Genomic DNA, 17509 nt, shown 5'->3' on the forward strand with positions numbered 1-17509 from the left:
CCTTGCTCTTCCAAACACATTGCAGTTGTTAAAGTTTCATAGGTTACCTATAAATAATGAATGAAAAGTTTCAACTTAATTCTTATGGTTATAACACTTTAAAAACTGCTCAATTTTGTAAGTAAAAAGATCAGTTGCGGTTACATTTTGTAGTGCAAGATTGTTTTTATTACAAATATTAATTGCCTCCAATTTTTAGCCACATATATTAAAGTTTAATATAAAAATAAGAAGATGTGGTATGATTGCCAATGAGTCATTACTCTCCACCAGAGACCATTGAAGAAGAATTTAAAAATTAGCAAAACTCATGCCAAATGTAAAACCAAACATCATGTGTCTAAGACTTAAATATCAATCAGTAAACATCTAATTGATTTAGAGAATAGACTGCCATTAATCATTATGGATAAGGACATGATCTTGTACAATGCCAAAATATAGGTATCAACAGTTTGTAAAACTGGTCAATATACATATGTGTATAACAATAATGTTTAGTTTGGTTTTAATTTACTGATAGCAAAATAAATATTTATATTTATAAAACACTTTCCAGTTTTATTCAAATATGTTGTTATATCAAAACAAGACAAATATAAAAAAGTAGATGTGGTATTACATGTATTGCCAATGCGACAACTCTCCACAAGAGACCAAAATGAGACAGAAAAGCATGTTTAAAAGTCACTGAGGATATGTCATTATTTTTAAAAGTAACAACTTACAGTATATGGGAATAAATCAAATTAAGTTTTTAAATGTATGAATGTATTTTTTTTTTTTTCAGATGAAGACAACTTCAAGAAGAGTGACATTTAGAAGATAGAACATTCTATTGATATTGTTATTATGTCAACAACAAAAAAACATAAAAAGTTGTGTAACGTTTTGAGATTGCTGTATAAAATAAAAGTAGAGTGAACAAATTTTTGGAAGTTTTTTTAAAAATTTATATTCTGCAACAAATAGACAACAGAGAGAAAAAATAGGAATGAAATTCTTTAAAGTGGATTTATTGAATTTTTCATTTAAGGTTTTCCTTTTCATATTACATGCATAAGTCAACAAATGTGTCAAAGTTTAACCATAAGTAACATTTTAACAAAAATTGTCAAGTACATGTACAACATTCCACAAAATCCTTTGAAGACAATTTTGACCTCTCTTTAAAAGAGTTGTGGTATAACTGCCAATGAAACTACAGAGACAAAAGATTGTCGGTTTATATTCCATGAAATATTTCATATCATTGTCTTTTCAATCATCTTAGTGTCAAATGTACAGCTGCAAATGTACCTGATCAAGGTTTTAGAAACATGAAAATCATGTTACAGATATTTCTTTTGTGTATTGGTGTATTCAAACAGGAAAATTTTAAAGATTGATGAAAAGTGAAGTCTGGTCTGCAATATATGATTCTGATGTTGCTTGTCAAACATGTCAAAAGGAGATTTGTGGTCAAAATAACATGAAGAGATGTTGTATGATTGCCAATTGGACAACTATCCAACAGAGTCCAAATTAAACTGATTAAAGCAATTATATGTCCAGGAAACAACCTTCAAAGGTAAACATAAGTCGTCTTGGCTGTGTGGAACATATGGAATGTGAACTAGTAAACTTGACAAAGGTTTTATGGATGATTTGGAATAATATCTTATAATTTGTTTGAAATATGCATTATACGCATGTTTGTTACACACATGCTAAACGCATCATTTAAAACGCATATTATACACATGTTTCTTACAACACATGTTTAACGCATGATTTTGAAACATGCGTTTTTCAGCACATATATTTTTCATGTGTAAAACGCACGAATAACGCATGTTTTAAACATGCGTTTTACATAACATGTATTTTTCATGCGTTAAACACATGAATAACGCATGTTTAAAACATGCGTTTTACATAGCATGTATTTTTCATGCGTAAAACGCATGAATAACGCATGTTTAAAACATGCGTTTTACATGCGTGGTAGGAAAAAGACGTTTCCCATGCGTTACCAAACATATGTTTTACATATGTAAAACATGTGTAAAACATGCGTGGCACTTTTTGCTGTGTATTGCAACAAGAAAAAGTCGATAATCTTGAATGGTCATATTTAGAATTATAAAATTGCCTTCCTGATCCTTTTTTTCTTGGTGAATAGTAAATGTAAAACTATACTGTAATCATATTTTTGGCTGATTAATGATTACACTGATTACTTGAAAAATTGTAATCAATTACAGCTGATTAACGATTACAATTACAATTACCCCAAGTCTGGTATGAAATAGGCAGAAAGTAATTAATCGTAATATAGGGAGACATAACACTTTTTTATCTTTTTGTTTCACTCTCACCTTAATTCATTACTTTTAGTGTTGTTTTCATGCTCCTACCTAAGTAAAGAGAAAACAAATATTGTTACTCTGATGGTAATTCAAAAACATTTATTTCCTGTTTCCTTTTTTCTTGCTTCCTGTATCAATTAGTGTCAATCGTATATCAAAATATGAATTGTATAAAAATAAACTAGAAATCATAATTCAAAATGACGAGGAAGTTCATAGAATTTTTTAACTACCAAACTAAACTTATTTGTATCACTTTTCTTTATGGTAAGTAAACATTTTAACAAAAATAAGCAGAAAATCAACAAACTATTTTTAACTGTACTTTTGTATACAAAATGTACATTCATGTTGTATCCCCATGTACCGGCGGTCATTGTTATCGAATCACATAATATTACGATCAATGTACATTAGGAATAGTTTAAGTAATTAAAAAAAAATAGTCCGATATGGTTCTTGTATTATATTACACAAACTACAGATTTACTTCTGCTTTGTTAAAATTTCAGTTGAGACTGTTGCTTAGCGAAAATCAAATATTATTAATCTATTCAAACATTACAAACCTTTGCATCAACTTTTAAAGATGTGCTTGGGTTAGTGGAGTGACCAAGCCAACAATTTTTCAACTTTAATGGACCACCCTACCTGCAGGCTAAATTATGACTTTTTTGGAAAGAGAAATGTTTATTCTTTAATTTTGCCTGGTCGTAGAATCGAAATATGGTGCATTTTTTTTAAAGGTCAAAGGTTAGTGATTGAGTTTGTCACTATTGTCAATTTATTTCACAAGAGGTTATAAAAAGTCTCAAAAAAAATATCTGAATTGTTACTAAACAAGAAATTCATAATGAAATATACCGTGACACTTAATTTTCAACCTAATTTGAAAATAATGAAACCACCAAATGCACATTTTAAAGGGAATTCAGACAAACAAAATAGGAACAACCGAATCTCAATTTTTTTAACATCGCAATGAACTTCTAAAGATATATCTGAATATAACGGCATTTATAAAAACAATCTAAGTCAAATTGGTTTTTACGTTGATGTATATTTAATGCCAGTCACAAATATTTCACAAGGCAATTAAATCAAATGAGTTTTATGATGGAGTAAAGTTTCAGTATATTCTAGCTTTTTGAACTTTTTAGGTTTTATGTGCCTTTGCCTTACAAAAGCACACATTGACACTTTAGAAAGAGTTGTTGAATGGGGTATTTTAACAAACAAAGGGCATGACAACTTTCAAAAACCTCGTTTTCATCGTAGTCTTCTTTTAATATTGCTCGGTAAGTTAAATAATTTCTACAACCATCAGACCCTTCACATGAACAAATATGCGTGCATGCGGATTTCTGTTGGTTGCATACACAGTTTTTATTGCAAACTGTTTGCCTTTGTTCGTATACGTACAAACAAGGTCTTGAAGGAAATCTACTGACATAGGTCCCTCAAAGAAAACCGAGAGCAAACCGTTTTTACCCCTCTTACCAACCAGAGTCTTTGGAAAGTATGATCACTAACGTTCCCTTCGGATCATACAATGAAAAGATAAATGCACTTCCAATGTTAACAGCAATGCCTAATCTCCAGTTTGAAAACCTATCGGATTTGGCACAACATTTTGGAATTATTGTCCTCAATGCTCTTTAACTTTATATTTGTTTGGCTTTCTAACTATTTTGATCTGAGCGTCACCGATGAGTCTTATGTAGACGAAACGCGCGTCTGGCGTATCAAAGTATAAGCCTGGTACCTTTGATAAATATTATCGTAACTTGGAAGATTGAAAGAAGAGCAAATTTCCTCTTCAAGGAGATGAATTTACAACATTTCCGCATAGTATCGCCATAATGGAACAGAACTGCAGGTATGGGACCAATAGGATATGCAAAAATCTTGAATATAGTCTCATTCTCACAAGTATTAGTAAGAACTAAAGCACGACGAACTATTTTACTGGATTTATATGCGCCTTTACATTTATATGTGCCTTTAACATTACACATTACACGTTCTACATTTAAAAATGCCTGTACCATGTCAGGAATATGACAGTTGTTGTCCATTCGTTTTTTGATGTGTTTTGTCATTTGATTTTGACATGATTAGGGACTTCCGATTTGATTTTTCTCTGAGTTCGGTGTTTTTGTGATTTTACTTTTTACAAAGTCAACTGATTTACACTTGAGTTTGAGGTCTTGGTCATATCATCGAAATAATTAAGAGGAGACCTCGACATAAGACTGTAGAAGACATGGGTTTCAGACTCATTATAACAGCCTTCCAAAAATGATTTAACCATCTGGTTGCCACGTTCAAGAGATTTAAGAATAGAATCATGAACATTTATTGAGGGTTTCTTTTCTGTAGAAATACTAGTATTTATCAATGGTTAAGGATGATCGGCAACGTTACAAAGATTGGTCATATTTTAATGGATACACCCTATCTAATCAGAGACATTCTTCTCTTTTCGTGTCATTGACGTTGGTTTTTTTTCGTCGTGTTAAATGAACGTATTTACACTTTTGGTATTTAGCTGAATCTTGCCTCCGAATGACCTTAGATCTACTCCGAATCACCTTTTCACGTCAAGAAACAATCACTTTTAAATTGTGACGTCAAATATTTTAAATTATGATGTCAAAGTTTACGGGAACCTGTGTGATTTTACGTAATGGCGGACAAATTTGCATACAAGTGTAAATACGTCTATTTCTGCATCTGTGACTAATCCCGATCTTGATCTCATTAATGAACTAATTTGCGCAAGGATGTGTCTAGTAAGCATCAATCGAAGTACAGCGGGTTTTTCTTGTCAGTCCTATAATGCCTCTACATCCTTTAGAATCTTTAATAATACTTTTCTTTGTAGCCATATCACTCCAGATACTATTTAAGGCTTCATGTTGTTGTCTGATTGAAAACTCACCTGACATAAAGACAGATTTTACATATCCAATATGTAGGTTGGTGTCATCCTTGCATAGTTCGTTCGATTGGTAATGAAAAAGCATCGCGACATTGCAGCTACCATTTTGAAATGTAAAAGCCACTAACTATTCCGTTCAGCCCTAATATTCTGTAACAATATCTCAACTGCACGAAGAAACATATCCCAACATGCGTAGGTTTATGATATTTTACAAGTCTTAGAATGTATTCTGAATTATACAATCAATGGCAATATAGTTCTTTATAATTAGAAAAAAAACTGTGCAATATTGTCAGCTTTTGGGTGTTTCAGCAAATGAACTGTGACATACATTTGGTTCAATATTATTTAACGATTTTCGTCTGAACGCAAATTGATGAATAAGGAGGAGGTCCATATCATATTCATTGTACTATAATGCAAAGTTAAAAATCCTCATTAAAGTTAGTTTATAAGAAATACTGACTTGAAATTGATTCAAAATTTTACAATAGGAAGTTTCAGACATTTTAATTCGGAAAATCATGAAATTATCAATGTAATCTAGACTTACAAATGTTGTAACCACTTTGTTAAAATAATACAGAGTGTGCTTTCGCTAAACTGAGTGAAAACGGACAAAAGTAAGAAAAAAAATAAGGAATTATAATTTTATATCATTAATAAACAATTAAACTCTGTATAAAATGCAAAGTTATATGTCAAAAGACGAAAAAAAAGTAACCAAATTCAAATTTTTCCAAATGTTTTTTTTCTTTCCATATTATAAAAAACTGCACTGCATGAAATGTCTACGACCGGGCAAAAAAGTTACCTTAATGTATTGGCTTTCCAAAAAAATCTTTTTTAGCCATGTTAAGAAATCAGCATTCATTCAATCAATTAATTACCACCAATAATTCAAAATGTATTTATACTTAGATTATATGTTTAATTCGATAGGCTAGTTAAACGATGTTAACACAAATACATTTTGCTATTTTTTTCACGTCGGACAAAAGGTCTTAACACATTGCGTTATCAACTGCAAAAGTATCTCCGAAAAACGTTTTTTAACAGTTAAGTCCTGGTGGACATAATGGTGACCTGAAAAACTTATATAAATCGATACATAAATGCTCTTGAAAGGACTTATACATTATAAAGGGGCATAGGACATTTGAGCGAAAAAGAAAAAAGCACATAGGGTCATTTGAGCGCCGACTTCATAGGACATTTGAGCGCCGGGATATTAACCTTACCTGAGTTTTCAGACAGGACATTTGAGCGAAATTTTCCCTGATAATTTTACACGAATTAAGATTTTTTTTTAAAAGTAAGAAAAAAAAGTAAGATTTAGTTATAAATATTTTTTATTTTATTTCACACCCGAGTAATTCGACCGGTTCTGGCTGGTTTATGTAAGTGAAATCCTAAGTTGATCTCTATTTACCAATCAATTCTACTATAATTCATTGGCTATGCAAATTTTCTTTGTTCTAAAATTCTTATATATATATCTATTAAGTGAAATGTCCCTTGGCACTTGAAATCTTAATACTAATAATACATGTACGTGTTAAAATGGATATTATTTTGACCGAGACTAATAAGGGAAAAAGAAGCCTTGTTTGTGACAGTTTCCGATATAGAGTGGACAAAACACTAAAAGGAGAAGAAATATCCTGGAGATGTACAGTAAGTACCTTTTTTTTACAAATTTAATGTTAATGTAAACTACTTGTTCGTCTGTTACGCTTCAACTTCCATAACTTCTTTTAATTTTGATTTATATCTATATCATTATATGTCTATCTTATACCTCCTTTAGATTAATTTTTTAACACATTTGAATATAAGCTACCACATATAGGGTTAGGTATCAAGGCTCCATGTTGAAGGTCGTACTGTAACCTATATAACATTGTTAGGTTGATTTTCTAGGCACTTTACAATATTCATACAATACACTGTAAAAATTGTGCTTAGAGCCTAAACATGTTTAGGAAAATGTTTAGAAGCTAAACACATAAATGTCTGTGGTGTTCCCATTCTAAACATGTTATGAATTTCATTTCATTTCATTTCATACTACATCTTATTTTTATGTCTTGCAATAGCAAATGAAAAAGCATTTAAACACTTCAATTGTATTTGTCCTTTCAATATTTTTCAGGCAAAAGGTTGCAAAGCAAGACTGAGGACGGATTGTACCGGAACCGTTATAATTCAACAGAAAAATACTCATAACCATGATACCAGTGATCGTGACAATGAACGTCACTTGCTGCGGGTACGATCAAAAAGAAAAGCGGATGATGATATTGCTCAACGTCCTTCAAAAATTATCCGTACAGAGTTACAGAACATGGATGAAGCAAATCTAAAGTCTGAAGACATTGGCAGCGTTTCAAAGGCTATATATAGAAAGAGGCGTAAATCTCACCCTGCACTTCCTAAATCTAGAGAGGAAACACACCAATCATTAAAGAAGATTAATATTCAGTCAAATAAATTTGAAAATTTTGTGCAGTTTAATGATGAACAAACTGGTATAATTATTCTTACGTGTCCAACCAATCTTGAATGTTTATGCAGTGTGCCGGAAATTTTTATGGATGGTACTTACAAATATTGCCCAAAGTTCTTTAAACAGTTATATACTATTCATGGCTATATAACAAAGGAAATTATGTCCCTCTTGTATTCTGCTTACTTCCTGGAAAGTCTGAAGAAATTTACGTGAATTGCTTTTCCTCAATTGTCAAGCTATGTTCCGATCAAGGTCACACACTTCAACCGAAAGCAGTACACGTCGATTTTGAAGAACGGGTAATGAAAGTTATGAAGGATTTTTTCCCGTCTATAGAGATCAAATGCTGTAGGTTTCACTTAGGCCAAGCCTGGTGGCGAAAAATCCAGAAAGTTGGACTTAGTCAACAATACAAAGAGCTTGATTCAGACATTAGTAAATGGCTTAAAGGGATTTTTGGGATAGCCTTTTTAGCTCCAGACGAAGTAGCCGACTGTTTCGTAGAAGATTTTATGGCCGTTGTACCTAACGACAAGCCTTGTATAGAATTTGCAGATTACCTGACTGATACTTATATAACAGATGAATCGTTCTTTCCCCCTCATCTCTGGGCCGAAGTTCCATCCTCGTTAAAACGTACTAACAATGGGCCCGAATCATTTCATGCCCATTATAACGAGCAGTTCTATCACAGTCATCCATCAATTTATATTTTCCTTGACACTATTATCAAATTGCAATCTGTGACTTACATAAAAATTCGGAGTTTGAACATTGATGCACCGCAGAGCCGAACAGAAAAGGAGAAGGAACAGAATCTCCGGGATTTGCATTCGAAATACTGCCAGCAGGAAATTACGAGGGATTTTTATGTCAGAAGCCTGGGATATAAGTTCCAAGCCCGAACAGACTTGTAAATAATGCCGTTGCCGAGTTTTATGTTTTATGACAGTGCTTTGTTTTTAGTGCTTTGTTTACAATTAAAAGATGTTTTAATCTTTTTGTTGGTAAACTCCTGTTTTATGACTGTGCTTTGTTTTTAGTGCTTTGTTTTTTACAATTAAAATATGTTTTAATCTTTTTGTTGGTAAACTCCTCATTTAATGAACTATATTCGTAAGAAAATGTGGTATGATTGCCAATAAGACAATTCTCTATCCAAGACTTGTTTTCGCTCAAATGTCCTACGCTTATTCTTATTTTCGCTCAAATGTCCTAAAATTTAGGCGCTCAAATGTCCTATACTTTGGCGCTCAAACGTCCTTTTTTTTCTCGCTCAAATGTCCTGTCAATGCGCTCAAATGTCCATTGCCGTTATAAAGCTATATTACTTTAATAAATCTAATCAAATAAGTGACAACCCTTGACAGGTAATAAAACATATAGAAATGTTGCCATACAACACTATTCGATCATTACGGAAACTTAGAGGATAAATTTCGTCAGTATCAATACACCCATGTTACCAGACTGGATTATTACATAACGTGAAATTAGAAATCATGATGTATGACTTCCGACATAGATAAAAAAAACAATATGGACAAGATGAAGCAAAACAATTTTATTACGAAACACAGACCCAAAAAAAACCCAGATACAAATAAACGTGAGAATATGAATGGGGAATGTGTCAAATAGACAACAACCCGACCAAAGAGCAGACAACAGCCGAAGGCCACCAATGGTTTTTAATTTGGGCGCGAAAATCCCGCGCACGGAGGCGTGCTTCAGCTGGCCCCTAAACAAAAATGTATAATAGTTCAATGATAATGGATGTCGTATTAAACTCCGAAATAGATAAAGGAAACTAAAATTAAATTCCATACAAGACTAACAAAGGCCACAGGCTCCTGACTTAAGACAGGCGCAAAAATGCGGCGTGTTTAAACAAGTTTTTTTTATATATCTCAACCCTCCTCTATACCTCCAGCCAGAAAAAAAAGCACATAACAATACGTACAGTACAACTCAGTTTAAAAGAAGTTCGAGTCCGATGTCAGAATAGATGTCAGAATAGATAACAAAAGAAAACTAAACAAAATGACAATGATCAATAAATTAACAAATGACTACTAGCAAGTACTGACATGGAGGCTCCAGACCTGAATTAGACTGATTGAAAGATTATTGCTTCATCATATGAATATCAAACACAATCCCATTCGTTAGGTTTAAGTTTTTTACCATCATTAAATATATCAGAAGAACATGATCCGTATATCATGCCAACAACTGGTTTAGAATAAATGTGTTTATTTCAAATGAATAAACCCTATAAATAAATCAATATTAAAGCCAACATATGCAGTTTTTAATGATCTGACAACAGTATCGTAACTATATCCTTTCTTAATAACCATGTTTAAAAGTAAAGTTAGCTTTTGAGGTGAATGCCGACATTTTTGTGCTTTGGGAAAAAATATTACTATGACAAATTGGATGTGAAATACCTGAACTTATAAAATTGCTGCATATGTTGAATTATATTTACGAATGATGTCCTTTTACCGATGATGAAATTTAGTATATGTTTTGACTAGTTTGTGAAATCAGAAACCCTGGTGTGATATTTGTTCAGTAATACACAAATTTATCTCGCTAAAATCTAAATAGATACTAGTATAGAAAGATGTGGTATGAATGCCAATGAGACAACTATCCATCCAAGTAACAATTTATAAAAGTAAACCATTATAGGTGAATGTACGGACATCAACGCGGAGACTTGACTCAAACAGAACAGCAAGCTATAAAGGGCCCCAAAAAAACTATTGTAAAATCATTCAAACGGGAAAATCAACGGTCTACTCTATATATATATTACATTAAAAGACAACTTGATCTCACCAAGACTCATCGCTTAAATGATTAGAAAAATGTCACAAAAACTATACTAGAGAAACCGGCTTGTTTCGTGACATCTTTTTAGAAGTACATATTTATTCCTTAACTCAATCCACAATGCAACATACCGCTTGGGTCCATTTATGATGATTTTGATATTTGATATAGTAATACTGTCGTGGGTCCTGACACCCAGGAATAATGGATACATTAAGTAAACTTTGTTGCGTAACACAAGTCTACACTAACATTAGAATGCAGCTATATTCACTGAAAGCAGGTAATGTGTTTATGTTCAAATCATCTGTAAAAAAGAAGATGTGATTGGATTGCCAATGAGACAACTGTCCACAAGAAACACCGTATGACCTTCAACAATGCGTAAAGCCCATACCGCATAGTCAGATATAAAAGGCCCGAATATGACAATGTAAAATAATTCAAACGGGAAAACTAAAGGCCTTATTAATATAAAAAAGTTAACGAAAAACAAATATGTAACACATATACAAACGAAAACCACTTAATTACAGGCTCCTGATTTGGGACAGGCACATACATAAATACATGAAATAATGTGGCGGGATTAAACATGTAAGCGGGATCCCAACCCTCCCCTAACCTGGGACAGTGGTATTACAGTACAACATAAAAACGAACTATAAAAATCAGTTGAAAAAGGCTTAACTCATCAGATGGAAAAAAATACAAGTACACGTGGCCGGGCACAGGTCTGTTGCTTGCCACAAAAACGTACCGAGTTTTGCAACTTTTGTACTATTCCATAAACGCCAGTGTTTCATGGTTGTTGCATTGGACCTAGCAACACAAACATGAAAAACAAATGCATACCTAATCCTAATCGCATGGACTCCTCGATCCAAAAAAGGACGGTGACAGTTTATTGTTTCCTAATTTTTCGTTGTTGTTCCCATGCAAAATTTTGTTCTTTAAATTATTATTGTTCTCTGTAAAACAATATTTAATCCACGAACATTTCTTTTCATATGCCGATTTTTTGCACTAATTAAAAAAATGTTTTGTTACCTGTCGTAAATGAATGGTAATATATCTTTATTTCATGTATTATAGGTGACTTCAATCACCAAATTTGATATATTTGTTTCTCAAATTTTCAAATTTCCATAACAGTTTTTTAGATATATAAAAACGCGGTAATTTTACATAATATGTTTGCCCGAATTTTTACTAAAAGTTGTTCAAGTTGGACTTGACCGATATTTAATTTTTTATACGTTCATATGCGTGAATATGGTAATTATTCTTAACAACTCTTAGTTCCCTGTAGATCCTTCTTTTTAGCTCATGGTGTGCCGGAGTACCTCAGGGTATTTTGAGAATGTAACATTGTTGCAATAAGGGGTCTACATCCTAACGATAATTATATTTTACATTGTAAAATTCATGCATTTTCTCAAAGCGTCAATGATGATACGTTATGCTTATGGAAGGGAAGAGGTCATCATGAACAAAATTAATTATGCAAAATGTTGTGTGTTTGTGTGTCTATTTAAGCAGTTTTATAAAAGTATATTAAATAAACTGTATAAACAACAAGTATATCTGATATGCACTTCAAGGTTTATTGAAACCCATACGCTGAAATTGCCATTAACGGATACTTAACCAGAAGTGCACAAAAAGATGTATATTTGTTACGAATATGAAAACCACCGATTTAAGAACAAAAATTACGGAACCAACAGAACAATCTTCAAGCAATTTTGACAAAATGATCGCGTTTGTCACAACAAACTCGGATTTGTTTTGCTTAAACGAATTATTACTATAAACAGAGGTATACTTTTGTTGCCTTTATATATGCAAGAAGAGTACGAATTATTTTTTGGTATGCGACAAATTGAGAATTATTTATAGAAAAGTGAAAGATGAACTCAGTCTTACAAGAAAGGCAACAGTAGTATACTGCTGTTCGAAATTCATAAATCGATTGAGAAAACAAACACAAATCCGGGTACAAACAATAAATAAAAGAAGAAAATAGACAGTAAAGGACAACCAAAAAATCTTCGATATCATCAAAATTTTACTTTTGTGAAACGTTTCGTTCTGGTACAACATGTAACGATAAAGCATGTTATCATGTTTAAATTTAATTACATTTGTATAATTGAAAGCCTCTCACAGTTAAACATAACGTATCTTATAAAATAAAAAAACATTTCTCTCTGGTGTTCATTTTGAGAAGAATTCTACTTCAGAGAGACAACAAATGATCATATAGACTAAGAGACGGTTGATTAACATCAAATCATTCATTAGGAAAGAACAATAAATAAGTTTGACAACAAAATCCACGGTTGTAATAATATACAATTTTAATTGTTTTTCTTCACGTAAAGATGCCAGATTTGCTAATATAAAGGAGATGAATTACTCTATCCAATGGCTCAGCGGGGGGAGTTTTTTTTCAATTTTATCACCTCGAGCAGACCAATCAAGAATCGATGTATGAAGGGAAATTGTAATAAACTACCATCAGTATTTTAAAGAAAATAATACAGTTCTACATTAGGCGTCAGAACACTTGCATAGCCTATAAAAAAATAAAAAATCATCTTATTTAATTGCTTTTCTTCTAATAACGGTACCTAACAAAAAACAAAATAACAATAATACATAAATAACAATAGACTACTAGCAGTTAACTGATATGCCAGCTCCAGACCTCAATTAAACTGATAGAAAGGTTATGTCTTCATCATATGAATATCAGGATCAATCCCTCCCGTTAGGGGTTTAGTATCATACTATCATAAAATATATGAGAAGAACATAACATAAATTTCTCGCTAAGATCTAATACGTTGGTACTTACACGAGCGAATCGTACAAATTGAGATATATAAACACCATAAGATGGTGACAAGGGACCGTCACCATCTAAAAATTGATAATTAACGATAGGAAATGAAAAATCATATCTTTTCTCATAAATTTTTGTATTAAGCTTCCCGTTAATGATAAAGATATCAAGATCGAGGAAAGGGCAGTGGTCATTGTTAGTATGAGCTTCTTTTAAAGTAAGTTCAACAGGATAAATTTTTTGAGTATACACTACACGAAAAGTCAGATTTACAACAATTTGGACAGTCATGTAAATGTTTGACAAATGTAACTACTTTTCTGCAAGATAAATTTGCAGACCTGCTAATGTGTATGTAAATGAATTATTCCTTTGACATTATTTAGGAGGTCGTCAAAGATATGCTAAAGATAATTATTTTATTTCCATAGCTTTAGTCATTCTTCAAAGATATGTAAAGAAATGCCATAGATTTGCATGCACTTTCCAAGATAGGAGATATATGCAAAGTTTAAAATTTGCATGACTGATTTACAGAGGTGTGGGCAGTTTTGAGAGACCGCGGTTTATAAAACATTTACGACCAATGTAAATGCTGACAAATGTTTGTGTTATATTTGCAAACGTTTGTCGATATCGTTCATGTATGTAAAGAAATGTATTTTATTTACTAATACTTTCCAGTATTATAGTTATTTGGATAAATATTGTTATTTGCAACATATCTTTACAGACGTATGCAAAGTTTTGAGAGACCGCGGTTTATAAAACATTTACAACTAATGTAAATGCTGTCAAATGTTTGTGTAATATTTGCAAACGTTTGTCGATATTGTTCACGTATGTAAAGAAATGTATTTTATTTACTAATACTTTCCAGTATTATAGTTATTTAGATAAATATTGATATTTGCAACAAATCTTTACAGACGTACGCAAAGTTTTGAGAGACCGCGGTTTATAAAACATTTACAACCAATGTAAATGCTGTCAAATGTTTGTGTAATATTTGCAAACGTTTGTCGATATCGTTCACGTATGTAAAGAAATGTATTTTATTTACTAATACTTTCCAGTATTATAGTTATTTTGATAAATATTGATATTTGCAACATATCTTTACAGACGTACGCAAAGTTTTGAGAGACCGCGGTTTATAAAACATTTACAACCAATGTAAATGCTGTCAAATGTTTGTGTAGTATTTGCAAACGTTTGTCGATATCGTTCATGTATGTAAAGAAATGTATTTTATTTACTAATACTTTCCAGTATTAAAGTTATTTTGTTAAATATTGATATTTGCATCATATCTTTACAGACGAATTTAAAGTTTTGAGAGACCGCGGTTTATAAAACATTTACAACCAATGTAAATGCTGTCAAATGTTTGTGTAATATTTGCAAACGTTTGTCGATATCGTTCACGTATGTAACGAAATGTATTTTATTTACTAATACTTTCCAGTATTATAGTTATTTTGATAAATATTAATATTTGCAACACATCTTTACAGACGTATGCAAAGTTTTGAGAGACCATGGTTTATAAAACATTTACAACCAATGTAAATGCTGTCAAATGTTTGTGTAATATTTGCAAACGTTTGTTGATATCGTTCATATATGTAAAGAAATGTATTTTATCAACTCCCAAAAAATTAGAAAGTGTCTTATATATTATAAGAAATTTTACGTATTGATGGTTTCAGAGAACGTGAAAATATTTGAATTGATTAAGTAGATATTGTTCTTCCCGAATCAAAACCAGAACTTTTTGAAGTTATGATATTAAAAATGGCAGGGTGCTTTTTAAATGTCGGACCGATGATATTTTTTTCTATTTGGATGGTTAAGAAAATCTTCAAAGCTTTTATCCAGAACCAAGGAAACTATTTAAAACTTGAGTGAGGATTTTTTAAGATCTTGCTGGTATAAAAACACAAATGCTTTAAAATGTATTTATCTTTCCTTACATCAGGGTTTACAATTCGATATGCTTGTTGTATCAGAACGGAAACTTTAACTCATACGACGAATTGTAATAGTAAATTGATACTTTTTTATAGCTTAAAGACACATAATGAATGGGTTGATGGATTGATTTGTGAAAACGTCCAGCTGCAAATGCTACACGAATCTCAGGTGTAGGGAGAAATGCACTAATATAATAACACTGTACTACATTATAAGCAGCATTACTTTATTACTTTTTGTACTTCAAATATGAAAAAAAGACGACGTAATTCAATGACATTATAATTATTAGAATAAACTCTAAACCAGAATAAATGATCAAATCGATAAAAGCGGTACGTTTTCTCAACCCAAGGTAAAGTACCAATATTGGTGTGGAAAAAGTTAGTTTAATTTCTGCTTATTTGTGATCTTTTCTCATTTTAATCAAGAGAATAATTGAATATTTTTTTTCTTCAATATAACTTAAGACAAGGCGTGTTATTTCAATGTTTTGCATGATCGTATAATTTGAAAATACACGAGTATGCACATACATGTACATGTATTTTATCTGAATGATTATGATAACAATTGAAAATGCCTAATAATACAATAAAAAAAGAAAGAGCATTAATCAAGTATCCCTCAATAGGTGGTAAATATGTCACTTGTATGTAAATGAATAGATTTTCCGACTGTGAAATGGTTCATCTTTTAGCACTACAGGGTTCCTTAAAAGGAAAACCGTATGTGCTAATTACCAAAATTGATCTAATAACGCTAATTGGGTATAATAAAATCCAGACGTTCTAAAGAGATTAATAATATAAACATGTACAAATCATGCCAATTATACGCAAGCCAAGAATATGGCAGATAAAGACATCGGGATTATTTTTATAATTAAACATGCAGTTTGTATTCATGAAAATGTGTTAATACTTTGAAAAAGGCAAATAATTTAAAAGTTTACATCCTAAAAAATTAAAGAAGAAATTAGAACAGTAGCATTGTATCTGAATGGGCGCACTACGTTTGCGCGCATTTGGGGATTAAAATGTTTTACGTTTGCGCGCAGCTTTTGATTACATTTGCGCGCATTCATTTTACAGGTAAACTCAGATAAAAAGATAAATAAAAATTGAATTAGATTATAATTGACTATATATATTTTTTTTCATTTTCATTTTTATCTATATATATTTCTAGGATTTAGTCCTTATGCATAATAAAACGGACTTATATTGCTCAAAATCCCACTTCCACGTCATCGTTGGTGCGCTTGGGAATAAGACTAACGGAATTAGTACTTATACTTGTAAATGATTTAGCAAATTATAAATAAATAAGTATTGTTACCTGTATTTTACCTGAGTTTACCTGTCAAAAAAATGCGCGCAAACGTAATGATTTTTGCGCGCAAATGTAATGGTAATGCGCGCAAACGTAATGCACCGATCTGAATGCTGTTGAGGATAAACACCATTTCATATTTAAAAGTAGAATGTACACGTTTACAAGCTTATTATATAGAAATATGTTGAAATTATATACAGTAAAAGTATTTTAAAACAATTATCTTTTGTATATAAAAACAAGCATTCTTGTTTCCTCGCTTCTCATATATAGCAGATTTAATAAATTCGATGCAAAGCAAATAATTTAACCTTTAAATTGAATATAATCTCTGTATTTCGTGTTTCAACAAGAATAAAAATGACCAACATTAATGGAAAAAAAAATACATCAATTTCCATAAACTTCCTTCTATTATATTAATCTGATTATACAGTTATATATGAAAATATTTATTCAATTCAGAATAGATATAGAAAATCTTTGTCCTTTTTGTTTTCCAATTGACTTTATCCTATTTAAAGATATAATGATCTCAAGAAATATTCCCATGTAGTACATGTATTTGTTCCAATCGAAGGCTTCAAATTTTTAAAACATGTTCTTATCAAGATTAACATTTAATTATTTCAAACTTATATAATGTTGTTGCTGAATGATGTAAATGTTAATCGCCAATATCGAAATCT

General features: G+C 31.4%; 1 long non-coding RNA gene across 1 annotated transcript; it reads left to right on the forward strand.

Moving 5' to 3' along the window:
• Positions 1–6440: 6440 nt before the first annotated feature.
• LOC143082125 (uncharacterized) lies at positions 6441–9021 on the forward strand. Its single transcript, XR_012980286.1, has 2 exons — positions 6441–6975; positions 7454–9021. It is a non-coding gene; the product is annotated as an uncharacterized LOC143082125 (long non-coding RNA).
• The last annotated feature ends 8488 nt before the right edge of the window (positions 9022–17509 follow it).

The sequence above is a fragment of the Mytilus galloprovincialis genome, chromosome 7 (assembly GCF_965363235.1).
Source record: "Mytilus galloprovincialis chromosome 7, xbMytGall1.hap1.1, whole genome shotgun sequence".
Classification (NCBI taxonomy): Eukaryota; Metazoa; Mollusca; class Bivalvia; order Mytilida; family Mytilidae; genus Mytilus; species Mytilus galloprovincialis.